Below are 14,648 nucleotides of genomic sequence, written 5' to 3' on the forward strand. Positions count from 1 at the left end.
CCTCTACCAACACCACCCGAAACAGTGTATCTAGTCATGTTGTTTCTGGGAGCTTGATGTGCTCTGACCACCTCCAGGCGCGTATCCATTGTCTCTCGAGATAAGGAGGCCCAAAAGAAAGATGTGCACAACTTGGCTACTGCATTAGCTACACTGCAACAGTGACTACTGTTCAAGAGTTCTTAATTGGCTGTAAAACACCTTGGACATGCTGAGGGCTTGAAAGATACTATAGAAAGACAAGTCCTTTCTTAACATGGTACGTCAATGATTCTAAATAAACTGTGAAGATCTTTGTAATCGAACACTGGATTATGGCTCATTTTTTTGCAGGATTCCAAACTGCTGAGAAAATAGCTCAACATGTAAGAACAGCAGGCTCAGATGGTGAGGGGTGGGAGCAGGAGGGAGAGGTCTTGCAGGCTAGTTGGTTGAGGTAGGGATGGTGACTCTGAGCAGTGAAATTTAAGACATGTCCTTTTAATGCTTCAGTTAGGGGCTTGGGGCAGCTGGACTGCAGGGTCTTTAGAAAGGAGCCCACTCCTTTCTTGTGCATCACTTAGACTGATCAGCAAATTTCAAACAGTTTCCTTATTCACAGAAAGGCGAAGGAAAAGAAACAATTTGACAAAATTATTAGCCTGACATTCAACCAGCATGCCTTGGGAAGCTGGAAACAGTGCTGAAGAAAGAAATTCTAGTTTTTCAGTCTTTTAAAATTAAACTTGCTGAGCTGTGGTAAGGCAGTGAAACTAAACAAATGTTATTGGGAAGGAACAAAGATAGTTCAGGCAAAGAGAGACATCAGTATTTGGATATGAGGAATAGACCTTGGAGACGATACAACTTTGATATGATGGAGGCTAGTATTCTCCCAACAAACATCTTTTTCAAGAAGGTTGACTACAGGGGTTACACATGATGGAAAATTGCTGAAAGAAAGCTAAAGGAAGATGGACAACATTCTGGGTGGGTTCATACCCTATGGTCTAAACAATAAAAAATCAGAATATGGCTGAGCATTGTGTTTTTAAGAGAAGCTTCATAGTATGGTCTGTCACTATAGTAACCCAGGTCCATACCCTGAAAAGGGATATAAAAGAGTGAACACAACAGAGACCTTTACTGCAGTCAACAGGCAGGATCCCAACATGTGTCGGAAGGAGATCTGCAATCATCAGGAGATGGCCCCTTCGAGGTGATTGTCTGATTAATTACTGGAAATATATTTGAGCATTCTGATACTAGATATTGTTGAAACATTTATTTGCTGGGGGCAGAGTAAAAATGCATTTTAAAAATAATTTTCTTTTCTATTTCTCAACCTGTTAAATCCATAATCATTTTCTGTAATCATTTTAAATTTTTGCCTGTTTCAAATCTGTAATTGTGGGCACAAATAAGCCATAATCCACAAAGTATAACAACTTCTGATGAGTCATCAATTTGTTATTGTGTAATTCGCAGATCAAAACGAACAATAAGCTTGAGTGAGTGTTTCAAAACAAAAAGGATTACAGAATTTGAATTCCTGGGTGGGCCCACATAAAGAAGAATAAAATGACACACTCACATTTAAAGGGGAAAGCCATGAATTAACTAGTAACTAAGTATATAGCAGGAAAATGACCTTTAAATGAGGGACGGCTTTAAGTGATCCTAAGCGAACAAAGCCCCGTGTGTAAAGCAGAACAATAGATGCCAGGTGCAACCTGCTGCCCTGGTATGCTAAACGCTTTTTAGTTTATGGCAAACCACAAACAGTTCAAAGATGATGAATGAGAAAAGATCAGATTAAGAAAAGATTATTGAGGAAAAGACAAAAAAGCTAGTGACACAGAGGCAGTGGTTAATAGGTTGTTGAGCGAGTTACAAGAAGAATGAGAAAAGTATGAGCAAGCATTTGCAAAGTTAGGGGACATGAGATGAACAAAGGAGGTTGTGTAGTAGAATGTGGAGTTACAGCATTCAGATGTTGTAAAAGAATGACATAAAAGAAAACACTGGAATAGGGAAAATGGTTTCGAGGAAAAGAAAGTCAAAGGTTAAAACTGCTGTGAAAAAGGAATAGGTGTCATGTTATGTTTTTAAGGGAAAGGCAACTGGATTTTGTTTTCAATAACTGTGTTATTGTTGCACATGTAGGAGTTGAATGTTACATTGGAGTTCGACATGAGACGGGATAGGGAAGTGAACCCACTGACATCACTGTAGCATTTAGGTTTGGCACAGAAACAACTGATGATTGTCAAAGACCCAGCTGATGAAGGTCAGATGGAATAGGCTACTCTGCCATTGGACAGAGAAGCCAGGATGAGCTGCGGCAGATGCAAGCTCCTGCACAGCAGGAGGTCAGAGAAGCACAGCAGGTGGGGGAAGGGCACAAGGGGAGGAAGGTGCCACCCGAGACATCGGGCGCACAGCTCAAGAGTCAGATGCCTGCAAATGACAGAGCATCAGTGCAGCAGGAGGCATGCGCCTATCCAGGTCCTGTGTGCTCTGATCCACAATGACCTGAGGCTTCACGGCCCCCATGGCAGACCCCTACCAACAACAGTCAAGGTCTCCGTCGCCCTGAACTTCTATGCAATGGGGTCATTCCAGGGATCAGCTACGGACCAAGCGGCATCTCATTAGGCCATCAGGCAGGTCACACATGACATATTCAGGAGGGTAGGAACTACACCCACATTGACACAGATGATCCTGTGCTGGCACAGAGAGGAATGGGGTTTGACATCATCGATAGATTCCTTCAGGTTCAGGGTATCATCAATTGTACAAATGTGACCATCAAGGCACCCAGTGACCGGCCAGTGAGATCCATCAACAGGAAGGGCTTCCACTCCCTTAGCATCCAGCAAAGATTCCTCCATGTGTGTGCTTGCTTTCCTGGCAGCTGCCATGCCTCCTTCATCTTCCGCAAGTCCAGGCTGCCTCAGTCCTTCACTCCATCCCCCAAAGTGCATAGCTGGCTCCAAGGGGACAAGGGAAATCCCATGAAGAGATGGCTAATGACCTCTCCAGGGGATCCCAGAAAGAGGCACGGAGGTGAAATAACCAATGCCACCTGCTCAGCAGGCCAACCATTGAGCAGGCCATCGGGCTTCTGAGGATGCAAATCTGGTGCCTGGTTCAGTCAGGTAGCTTCCTCCAATACCCTCCTGCAAGGGTCTCAGTCATTGTGCTGATCTGCTGCATTCCCCCGAGCATGGCCATCCAGAGAGGTGTGGACCTTGAGGACAGTGAGACCCTGGAAGGAGACAGCTCAACGTGGGAGGAGCAGGAGGTAAGACAGAAGGAGGAAGAGGGAGTGGAGTGGGATAACACTGAACAGAGAGGTGCTCCTGCTGCACCACAAGGTGGCCTCCTCCTGCCACTCTCCAGGAAAAGGACTTCCCTCCTCGCCATCACGGCCTGCAGCATTAGATCCAGGAGGGCACTGATGAAGTGAGGGTCTGCCCTGCCCCTAGTGCCAGGCCTCCAGCTCCTGTTTCCCACCTCCACTGTGAAAATCCAGGCCAAGTCTTTGAAAGGCAAAGCCTTTCATCCAAGCCATCATGCTTTGACATTTGATGCCTGCAGATAAAAGCTGCTCGATCTCTGCGGTATCAGTACTCATGTACCCTGGAAACCATCATCACCTGTTTAAAACAAACAAGAGCCCAAAGGGTTAATATGTCCAATCATATCTGTCAATTTAGAAACTTAAAATGTAATAATGCCCAATATATAAATTTACACTCGGCAATACAAAAGTTGTGTGGTGAATTAAATTTTAAAAAGTGTCAGCAGCAAGGATTAACTCCTCTGTTCGTTTGCAAAAGGGCTGAAGAACCCTCACTTGCACACAATTGGATCACTTTACAAAATCATTTTTGAAAAAACTTTCTGATCGAAGACGAACAAAACACTATCTTAAACTTTTATTTTTCCAAGTTGTTTGGTATCTTTTCTTCAACTTGTCCAACTGTTACCCTTGGGGATCAGAAAGGACAGAAATGATGAGTAACATTATCAACTTTGAAGGAAAACATTCCCATCAGGAAAGGCAGCATTGTAGATTAAACTCCAATTGTTTCCAAACATTTTAGCAATTTTTTTGTAAGAGGTTTCCAACCCAAGATTTTCTTGGTACAGCCAAGATGATTAAACTAGCAGAAACAGCTCAAATATCCCAAATTTCAATTCACATGATTCAACAAATAGAAAACTCAAAACTGACAATTTTGTATATCTAGATCTAAAGAACCCACATCCTTTGATGTAATAACTAGAATTTTATTGTGGCCTCAAAGAAATTCAAGTTTTCACAACATAAGCTCACTTTTCCCAATTTAATTCAAACCAACAATTATTAACTAAACACAGAACAGAATAGCACGTGCTTCAAAAGAAAAGATAAATTACATCATTTTTCTTCAGGTTCTTTCTTCAGGAGCCTTTCCAAATGACTGTAATAAAACTATCGAAAAAAGAAAACAAATGGAAAAGTTTGCTTTCACTGTTCAATAAAACATTCAAAATTCTTATACCAAAAAAAGAGTTAGAGTGTGGGGCTTCCGACAGATTAAAGGCTTCAAGCATTCACACAGTGTTTTAAAGAGACAACACTACAACCTTGCAGTTTTTTAACAGGAGAAAAGTGGACAGATCTTTCCCATAGCTCCTTTATTTATCCTTTTTCTCCCTTACTCCAATTTTCAAATCCTGATGTTTGCTGCTTAACCTCACTTGGAAAACAGCCAGTAAGCCCTGAATTTTATCAGCGCGCTGCGCTCCGCGGCAGCACACAGTGAAGTCGGGGGCCTTCCGACCCAGCAGCGCCCCCGTACAGCCCCCGAGATATTATGCACGGGGGCTCATTTAAATGGAGGGGGCAGAGCAGCCGTCCCCGATGATGTGGAGGGAGCAGACGTCGCGTCTCTGGTAACGGTGTCTGGTGCCACCATGCAGGCACCGGCTCCATTTTTAAAGGCTTCAAGTCCTTCAATTGAATTTACATGTTTAAAGTGAAATGCATGTCATCTTGATTTTAGTAAATTAAATAAAAGCTGGAAGCTCCTCTACCACCTGCCCCAATGCATTAACAGTTAGGTTTTTGGCCTATCCCCCCATACGGAATTCCAAAGGTGTGAGAGTTGCGGCCAGTGGCTGTAAAATCGGCATGGAACGGCCAGGAGAGATACTTCCTTGTTCCAGCTTGAGTTGTAAACTTTCTTCTCTCTTGAAACTGTCCTGTGTGTGATTATATAATATTATTGCTGTCACAGAGACATGGTTGAGGGAAGGGCAGGACTGGCAGCTCAATATTCCAGGGCACAGAATCTACAGGTGTGACAGGGGAGGGGGTATAAAAGAGGAGGTGGCATTGCACAATTGATCAAGGAGTCAATTACTGCAGTAAGGAGGGATGATATCTTAGAAGGTTCCTCAAATGAGGCCATATGGGTAGAACTTAAAAACAAAAAGAAGGCAATCACTTTGCTGGGAGTGTACTACAGGCCTCCAAACAGTCAGGGAGAGATAGAGGAGCAGATATGTAGGCAAATCTCAGAGAGGTGTAAAAATAATAGGGTAATAATAGTAGGGGATATCAACTTCCCCAATATTAACTGGGTTAGGAACACAGGAAGATAGGAACAGGAGTAGGCCATTCAGCCCCTCGAGCCTGTCCCCCCATTCAATGAGATCATGGCTGATCTGCGGCCTAACTCCATGTACCTGCCTTTGGCCCATATCCCTTAATATCTTTGCTTGACAAAAATCTATCTATCTCAGATTTAAAATTAACAACTGTTCTAGCTTCAACTGCTGTTTGTGGGAGAGAGTTCCAAACCTCTACCACCTTTTGCGTGAAGAAGTGCTTCCTAACATCTCTCCTGAACAGTCTGGCCCTACTTTTTTGACTATGCCCCCTAGTTTTAGAATCTCCAACCAGTGGAAATAGTTTATCTTTATCTAGCCTGTCTTTTCCTGTTAATATCTTGAAGATTTCGATCAGATCACCCCTTAACCTTCTAAATTCTAGCGAAAACACGCCAAATTTGTGTAACTTAACCCCTGTAGTCAGGTATCATTCTTGTAAACCTACGTCGCACTCCCTCCAAGGCCAATATATCCTTCCTAAGGTGTGGTGCCCAGAACTGCTCACAGTACTCCAAGTGGGGTCTAACCAGGGTTTTGTACAGCTGCAGCATAACCTCTGTGTCTTTATACTCCAATTGTCTAGATACAAAGGCTAGCATTCCATTAACCTTTTTGATTATTTTCTGCACTTGCTGATGGCATTTTAAAGATCTATGCACCGGAACCCCCAAGTCTCTTTGGATATCCACTGTACTTAACCTCTTCCCATTTAGAAAGTACCCTGCTCTATCCTTTTTTGGTCCAAAATGGATAATCTCACACTTGCCCTCATTGAAATCCATCTGCCACAGTTTTACCCACTCACCTAGTCTGTCAATATCTCTTTGCAATTTTAAGCTATCGTCTAGACTATCCAACGTGGCCCTCATCCTGATGACCACCTTCGTGTGCGGCTGCATCAAGCTATGTGTAGATCCCCAGTACGCAAACTCCAAGTGTCACTACGTGCTGAGGTTCTATCTGGCCCCGGTGTTGCGAAGGATGGGCCTGGTCACATTGCCGCGGAACGCTCCGTGCAGTTGGGCCGTGCCATACCACCTATCCTTCTGCGGGAAAACACCTTTGACCACCGGTCCATCAGGCAGTGGTCTGCACGGAATGTCCTCAAGGCCCTACGGGAAAAGGAAACGGTGGATCCTGTCGGATGGTTCCCCGAGCAGACCGTCAAAGTCATTTGGCGGAATGCCTCATCACCAGAACTTTCAAACAAGCACCAAGACGTAGCTTGGCTGGTGGTGAGAAGGGCCCTCCCCGTCAGATCCTTCATGCACACCCGAAGTCTCGCCCCCTCCGCACAATGCCCCCGCGTTGGCTGTGGTGGGGAAGAGACGGCCGCCCACCTCCTCCTGGAATGTTCCTTTGCAAAGCAGGTGTGGAAAGAGATGCAGTGGTTTTTGTCAAGGTTCATCCCAAGCAGCTCTGTAACACAGGAGTCTGTGCTCTACGGGCTGTTCCCAGGGACGCACACCGAGACAAACATCAACTGCTGCTGGAGGACTATCAATTCGGTGAAAGACGCCCTTTGGTCTGCCCGAAACTTGCTGGTCTTCCAGCGCAAAGAGTTGTCCACCACCGAATGTTGCAGACTGGCACATTCCAAGGTCCAGGACTACGTGCTGAGGGACGCACTTAAGCTTGGGGCAGCCGCAGCAAAGGCTCAATGGGGAAAGACCACAGTGTAAGGTTCCCCCACCAAGCTGGACTGAGGGGCTGGATCAATGGGAAACCCCTCGAACTGTATCGTTAATATTCTCAATTGCTGTAAATGTAAAACTGTAATTGACATGACAATTGTGAAACTGAAGGGTTGGGAAGAAACTCATGACAGTATTGAAGGAAACTGATCTCCTTTGCAATGTTTGTATTTTTTGGTGCTGTTTGGAAACTGTTTGGCAATGTAATTTTTACAGATTTTTATGAATAAAGTATATTTTGGAAATAAAAAAAAAATGAAGGAGCACCAATAAGCACCAGTGCTTATTTGATTGAGAGGAGACCATGATCATTGCCTTTTGATCCTGGGGAAGCTTTGAGTAAAATGGCTATAACCAATTTTCGAGCTTCGGGCCAGGGCGTGCGCAACACCGTTCGGGTGGTCGTGAAGGACAAGGAAGGAGATGCACCGGTCGATCGCACCTTCTTCATCAAGAAAATTCTCTTCGATTGCTGCGGATTTCAAGCGACGGACCTCTTCTGCCTGCAGGATTTCCCCAGCAGTGGATACTTCTAAGTGACGTTCCGGAACGTGGCGGGATGCATCAAGTTCCTGAAGGCGTTCAAGGAGAAAGGGGACCGGGCGCCACTGTCGATCCTCACAGCAGAGCCGCTCTTCACGCTTCCGTCACAACGGGACCGGGTGGTGACGATTCACCTCTGCAACCCCCATGTTCCGGTGGTGGATGTACTCACCTTTCTCGCCAAGTACGTCGAGGTGGCCGGCAGCAGCACTGGTGTCAAGGACCCCTTTGGGATCTGGACCAGCAAGCGGCAGGTCAAGGTGACCTTGAAGGTCGATCCCAGTGGAGCCATCATCCACCCTCCCTCCAGCTTCGCTATCGGGGGAAGTCGAGGCTTCTTGGTCTACGCTGTGGCAAATCTGGTCACATGGCAGCCAACTGCAGCACGGTTGTTTGCAAGAACTGCAAGGAGGAAGGCCATCAGACCAAGGACTGTAAGCAGACTCAGTGTTGCAACTTGTGCGGTGCGGCAGGCCATCTCTACAAGACTTGTCCCAAACGTTGCCTCAGCTATGCTCAGGCGGCAAGGTCCAAGGAAAGGCCGGGAGAAGGTTCGACGAAGGCGTCCGCTGTCCGAAAGGAGACCAGCAACCTTCTCCGCAGTGAGGAACTTCAACCTGAGAAGGAAGGGGAGGCAGGTGAAACCAACGACCCAGCACCTACCCAGCGCCCGGGAACCCCTCCTCCACAGACAGAATCAATGGAGGAGGAGGCAGCAGATGGACAAACAGGTCAGTGGCAAGTGGTCCAGAGGAAAACCACAAAGAAAAAACATCCCAAAGCCACCACCCAAACCAGTGGCAAGAGGAGGCTCTCTTCTGAATCAGACTGCAACAACTCCTCTTCACTGGACGGGGAAATGCTGGAACGACAGCCCCTTCAAAAGAGGCGGCAGAACTCCGAGATGGATGATAAAGCATCCCAGCCCCCGGGCACTGGAAGCTGTGATGGGCCCGGCGTGCCCCAACCCCAATGCCCCACACGTAACGAAGTGGCCAACGCATCTCAGCTCTGCGACACCGGGAGCAAAGACACGTCTGGCGCACCTGAGCTCCGGGAGACCGGGAGCTGTGATGTTTTCGAGGAGGAACAGATGGAAGCAGCTGAGGACAACCCAATGCTCTCTGCCTACAAGACCCCCCCGATGTCACCCGAGCGGCACAAACCCTGCATGAAAAATCAGGAGGGGTTTCTGAGCCCAACCAACGTGAAACTGCTTGCGCATACGATGGGTATGCAGGAACATCCCGAAGGGGAAGGACTGGGACTAGCGAGGACAAATGGTATGGGAAGCAACAACTAATTTTTAGTAAAAAATGGGTGTAAGAATTGCTTCCATTAATGTGCGTAGCATTAAATCTACTACGCGATGTGTTTCAACCTTGGATTACCTTGCCAAGGTCAAAGCTGACCTACTGTTTCTGCAGGAGTGTGGAATACCACACCTCAGCACCTACAGGCAGTGGTCGCGATGGTGGTCCCACGGGCCATCGATCTGGTCGGGGGGTAATGACTGCCGTTCCTCCGTTCTGGGTATTCTGCTGCGGGGAGGTAACTTCACCATCTCCGAAGTTAAGGAGGTGGTGGGCGGCCGCCTCCTCGTAGCAGACGTGATGTACAACAACGCTCCGCTCCGGTTGATCAACGTGTACGCCCCGGTACAACGCAGCGAGCGGCTGACCGTCTTCCAGCAGCTCCCACTGCTGCTGGCGACGTCCAGGCCGGTCATCCTAGGCGGTGACTTCAACTGCATCATCGATGCGGCTGGACGATCCGGCAGTGACGACAGCAAACTGGACGCTATGTCCAGATTCCTAATAGAAACAGTTAAGGATGCCAAACTGCACGACGTCTTCAGCAAACCTGCAGACGGAGCGCAGCACAGATACACATGGTCAAGATCGGACGGGTCTGCCCGTTCCAGGATTGACTTCCTGTTTGTGTCCCGTGCTGTCACGGTCGGATCCACCGACGTCAAGCCGGTGTTCTTCTCCGACCACTGCCTCTTACTGGCCGACTGTCACTTACAGGACGACCAGCGGGTTGGCAGAGGGACGTGGAAGCTCAATGCGACACTGCTGACCCCAGAGAACGTTGAGGAACTCAAAAGGGATTACAAAGGTTGGAGGACCGTGAAACCCCTCTTTGAGTCTCCAGTTCACTGGTGGGAAGCGATTAAGGAGAACATCAAGAGGTTCTTCATCCACAAAGGTGTTCAGAAGGCGAGAGAGAGACAGAGGGAACTGTCCCGACTCCAGAAAATTATGCAAAATCTACTCCGGTTGCAGTCAATGGGGGTCGAGGTCAAGGAGGACCTCCAAGAGGGGAAGAGCCAGCAGGCCTCGCTCTTTGCCAAGGAGGCCTCCAAGATCATCTTCCGGTCCAGAGTCCGCTCCATCGAGCAGGATGAGACGTGCTCGCGTTACTTCTTCCAAAAGGTACACAGAGAGAGCTCTGTTATCAGCAGCCTGAAGGAAGAAGATGGCTCGGTAACGTCTTCGCAGTCCGACATACTAAGGATCAGCAAATCCTTTTATGCTGGGCTGAATGACGCGAAGCCCACAGACAGCAGAGCCTCCCAGTCCTTCCTGTCATCTATCACAGAGGTCCTAGATGACAGCAGGAGGGAGAGACTGGACAAGCCGCTAACTCTGGACGAGCTGACAAAGGCCGTCGAGTCTTTCGAGACGAGTAAAACCCCCGGGAGCGACGGCTTACCGGTCGAGTTGTACTCGTCCCTGTGGGACTGGGTCGGCCCGGACCTGCTGGAAGTATACGAGAGTATGCTCCTGGCCGGCAGCATGTCAGAGACCATGATGAAAGGCATCATCACCCTCATTTACAAGCAGAAGGGGGAGAGGGCAGAAATCAGAAATTGGCGGCCCATCTCACTGCTTAATGTTGATTACAAGATTCTGTCCAAAGTCATAGCCAGTCGAGTCAAGTCTGCTCTGGAGTTGGTGATTCATCCCGATCAGACCTGTACTGTACCCGGCAGGAAGGTCTCTGATAGTCTCGCGCTACTCAGGGATACGATCGCCTACGTACGGGACAGGAGGGTGGACACCTGCCTCATCAGCCTGGACCAGGAGAAGGCTTTTGACAGGATATCGCACACCTACATGATGGACGTGCTTTCCAAAATGGGGTTTGGGGAGGGAATCTGCAATTGGATCCAACTGCTCTACACAAACATCAGTAGCGCAGTGTCAATCAACGGGTGGGAATCTGAAAGTTTCCCGATCAAATCTGGAGTCAGACAGGGCTGTCCTCTGTCCCCGGTCTGGTTTGTTTGCTGTATTGAACCCTTTGCTGAGTCTATTAGGAAGGATGCGAGCATAAGAGGGGTGACAATCCCAGGCAGCGGAGGCACTCAGGTCAAAACCTCCCTGTACATGGATGACGTCGCCGTCTTCTGCTCGGATCCGCTGTCCGTGCGCAGACTGATGAGCATCTGCGACCAGTTCGAACTGGCCTCGGGAGCCAAAGTTAACCACGGCAAGAGCGAGGCCATGTTCTTTGGCAACTGGGCTGACCGATCCTTTGTCCCCTTCACCATCAGGTCAGATTACCTGAAGGTGCTGGGGATATGGTTCGGAAGGGCCGGGGCGTGCACCAAAACATGGGAGGAGTGAGTAGCCAAGGTACAACAAAAGTTGGGCATGTGGGGGAAGCGATCTCTCTCCATTGTGGGTAAGAACCTGGTCATCAGGTGCGAGGCGCTCACGTTGTTGCCCTACATGGCGCAGGTCTGGCCCATACCCCACTCCTGCGCCGTGGCAGTCACCCGAGCCATTTTCCGCTTCATCTGGGGATGTAAAATGGACCGGGTCCGGAGGGACACGATGTTCAAATCTCTGGACAAGGGCGGGAAAAATGTACCCAACGTGGCCCTCATCCTGATGACCACCTTCGTGTGCGGCTGCATCAAGCTGTGCGTAGATCCCCAGTACGCAAACTCCAAGTGTCACTACGTGCTGAGGTTCTATCTGTCCCCGGTGTTGCGAAGGATGGGCCTGGTCACATTGCCGCGGAACGCTCCATGCAGTTGGGCGGTGCCGTACCACCTATCCTTCGTGGAGCAGTTTCTGCAGGAAAACACCTTCGACCACCGGTCCATCAGGCAGTGGTCTGCACGGAATGTCCTCAAGGCCCTACGGGAAAAGGAAACGGTGGATCCTGTCGGATGGTTCCCCGAGCAGACCGTCAAAGTCATTTGGCGGAATGCCTCATCACCAGAACTTTCAAACAAGCACCAAGACGTAGCTTGGCTGGTGGTGAGAAGGGCCCTCCCCGTCAGATCCTTCATGCACACCCGAAGTCTCGCCCCCTCCGCACAGTGCCCCCGCGTTGGCTGTGGTGGGGAAGAGACGGTCGCACACCTCCTCCTGGAATGTGCCTTTGCAAAGCAGGTGTGGAAAGAGATGCAGTGGTTTTTGTCAAGGTTCATCCCAAGCAGCTCTGTAACACAGGAGTCTGTGCTCTACGGGCTGTTCCCAGGGACGCACACCGAGACAAACATCAACTGCTGCTGGAGGACTATCAATTCGGTGAAAGACGCCCTTTGGTCTGCCCGAAACTTGCTGGTCTTCCAGCGCAAAGAGTTGTCCACCACCGAATGTTGCAGACTGGCACATTCCAAGGTCCAGGACTACGTGCTGAGGGACGCACTAAAGCTTGGGGCAGCCGCAGCGAAGGCTCAATGGGGAAAGACCACAGTGTAAGGTCCCCCCACCAAGCTGAACTGAGGGGCTGGATCCATGGGAAACCCCTCGAACTGTTTTGGAGAAATTTTGTGTGCTGTAAATGTAAACATTTCATGACAATGAAATGGAAGGGTTGTGAAACAACTCATGATTGTATAGAAGCAAAGGTCAAAGTCCACCTGCGCAGTAAGGCTCTTAATGTATCGAAACAAATTGATCAGTATTCACTTTATGTAAACTCAACTTTGAACTATTAGGTAACACACTTTTATAAATTGTATGAACATTTTTTTTTGGAGAAAGAAATGACTGAGGATTTTGCTAGAGCAATCACTGTTCTTGCAGCTTTAATATCATGGCTGAGGAAATGGATAAGGTCATTCGACCATCAACGACACATGGAAAAAATTCTCCGCTCAGAATGATAGAAACACATTGTAGCCTCTAAAGAAGCAAACCAGCAATTACGATCACTGGATTATCGCCCCCACCAACCACAACAGTAAAACCCACACAGCGAAAACCGACAACATACATAAACTCGCAACAATAAAACTGTTTTTTATTGAAATAGAAACCCCACTAAAAGCAGGGCCACAAAAAATTATTTAAAACTCTGAGTGTTCCTCTCCACGGAAATCTTTAGTAAAAGGCGAAAGATTTATACGATCTGAAGAGAAACCAGAGTGTACTAATAAACCTATCCTCCTACTCTCAACCCACCAAACTATTCACTCTTTAACATCATACTGAACGGACACACCACCAATTGCCATCGATACTGGCGAAATACCAATTTAATCCTAATATATTTTAAGATTAAAAAAAGTAACCACAAACTGTTAACATCCCACAGAAATAGAAATAAACATTGACCTTTTGCACACTATTCTGGTTATGTAGATTAGTGGGCGGGGCCTATCTGCCTGCGCCTTCCGCCCGCGGGAAGGAGATGTTGCAGATTGTGGGCACTGTGTTGATCAGTGACTGCCCAGGGAGGTTAGCATTGATTCTCTCACACTTTGTGCTCACCAAGTGATTTTTTTAATGCAGGTTCTCGTGAAAAGTGAGGAAATGAAGCCCGAAGTCTGGTATCGTGAGCCCTGCATTCTGGCATTTGCAGTTTAACCCCAACTTTCAATGTACAGAAACTGTCAGCGTTCATCGCCGCAGCAAAATAGCGCAGAAGTTGGGAATCTCAGATAAAAACAGAAAGTGCTTAAAATACTCAGTAGGTCTGCCTGCATCTGTGGAGAGAGAAACAGAATTAACGTTTCAGGTCAATGGTAGAGGGTTGTTTCTGCGAGTGGAAGCCTGTGACCAGTGGCGTACCGCAGGGATTGGTGCTCGGACCCTTACTGTTTGTAGTGTACATTAATGATTTAGATGGGAACGTAGGAGGTATGATCAGTAAGTTCGCAGATGACACCAAAATTGGTGGTGTCATAAATAGTGAGGAGGAAAACCTTAGATTACAGGACGATATAGATAGGCTGGTAAGATGGGCGGAGCAGTGGCAAATGGAGTTTAATCCTAAGAAGTGTGAGGTAATGCACTTTGGGAGGTCTCACAAGGCAATGGAATATACAATGGATGGTAGGACCCGAGGGAGTACAGAGGCTGGACGATCCGGCAGTGACGACAACAAACTGGACGCTACGTCCAGATTCCTAATAGAAACAGTTAAAGATGCCAAACTGCACGACGTCTTCAGCAAACCTGCAGACGGAGCGCAGCGCAGATACACATGGTCTAGATCGGACGGGCCTGCCTGTTCCAGGATTGACTTCCTGTTTGTGTCCCGTGCTGTCACGGTCGAATCCACCGACATCAAGCCGCTGTTCTTCTCCGACCACTGCCTCTTACTGGCCAACTGTCATTTACAGGACGACCAGCGGGTTGGCAGAGGGACGTGGAAGCTCAATGCTACACTGCTAACCCCAGAGAACGTTGAGGAACTCAAAAGGGATTACAAAGGTTGGCAGACCGTGAAACCCCTCTTTGAGTCTCCAGTTCACTGGTGGGAAGCGATTAAAGAGAACATCAAGAGGTTCTT

At 48.0% G+C, this 14,648-nt stretch overlaps 1 non-coding gene across 1 annotated transcript; it reads right to left on the reverse strand.

Moving 5' to 3' along the window:
* Nucleotides 1-13,167: 13,167 nt before the first annotated feature.
* On the reverse strand, nucleotides 13,168-13,282 carry LOC137376853 (U5 spliceosomal RNA). Its single transcript, XR_010976319.1, has one exon. It is a non-coding gene; the product is annotated as a U5 spliceosomal RNA (small nuclear RNA).
* Between the last annotated feature and the right edge of the window lie 1,366 nt (nucleotides 13,283-14,648).

The sequence above is a fragment of the Heterodontus francisci genome, chromosome 13 (genome assembly GCF_036365525.1).
Source record: "Heterodontus francisci isolate sHetFra1 chromosome 13, sHetFra1.hap1, whole genome shotgun sequence".
Classification (NCBI taxonomy): domain Eukaryota; kingdom Metazoa; phylum Chordata; class Chondrichthyes; order Heterodontiformes; family Heterodontidae; genus Heterodontus; species Heterodontus francisci.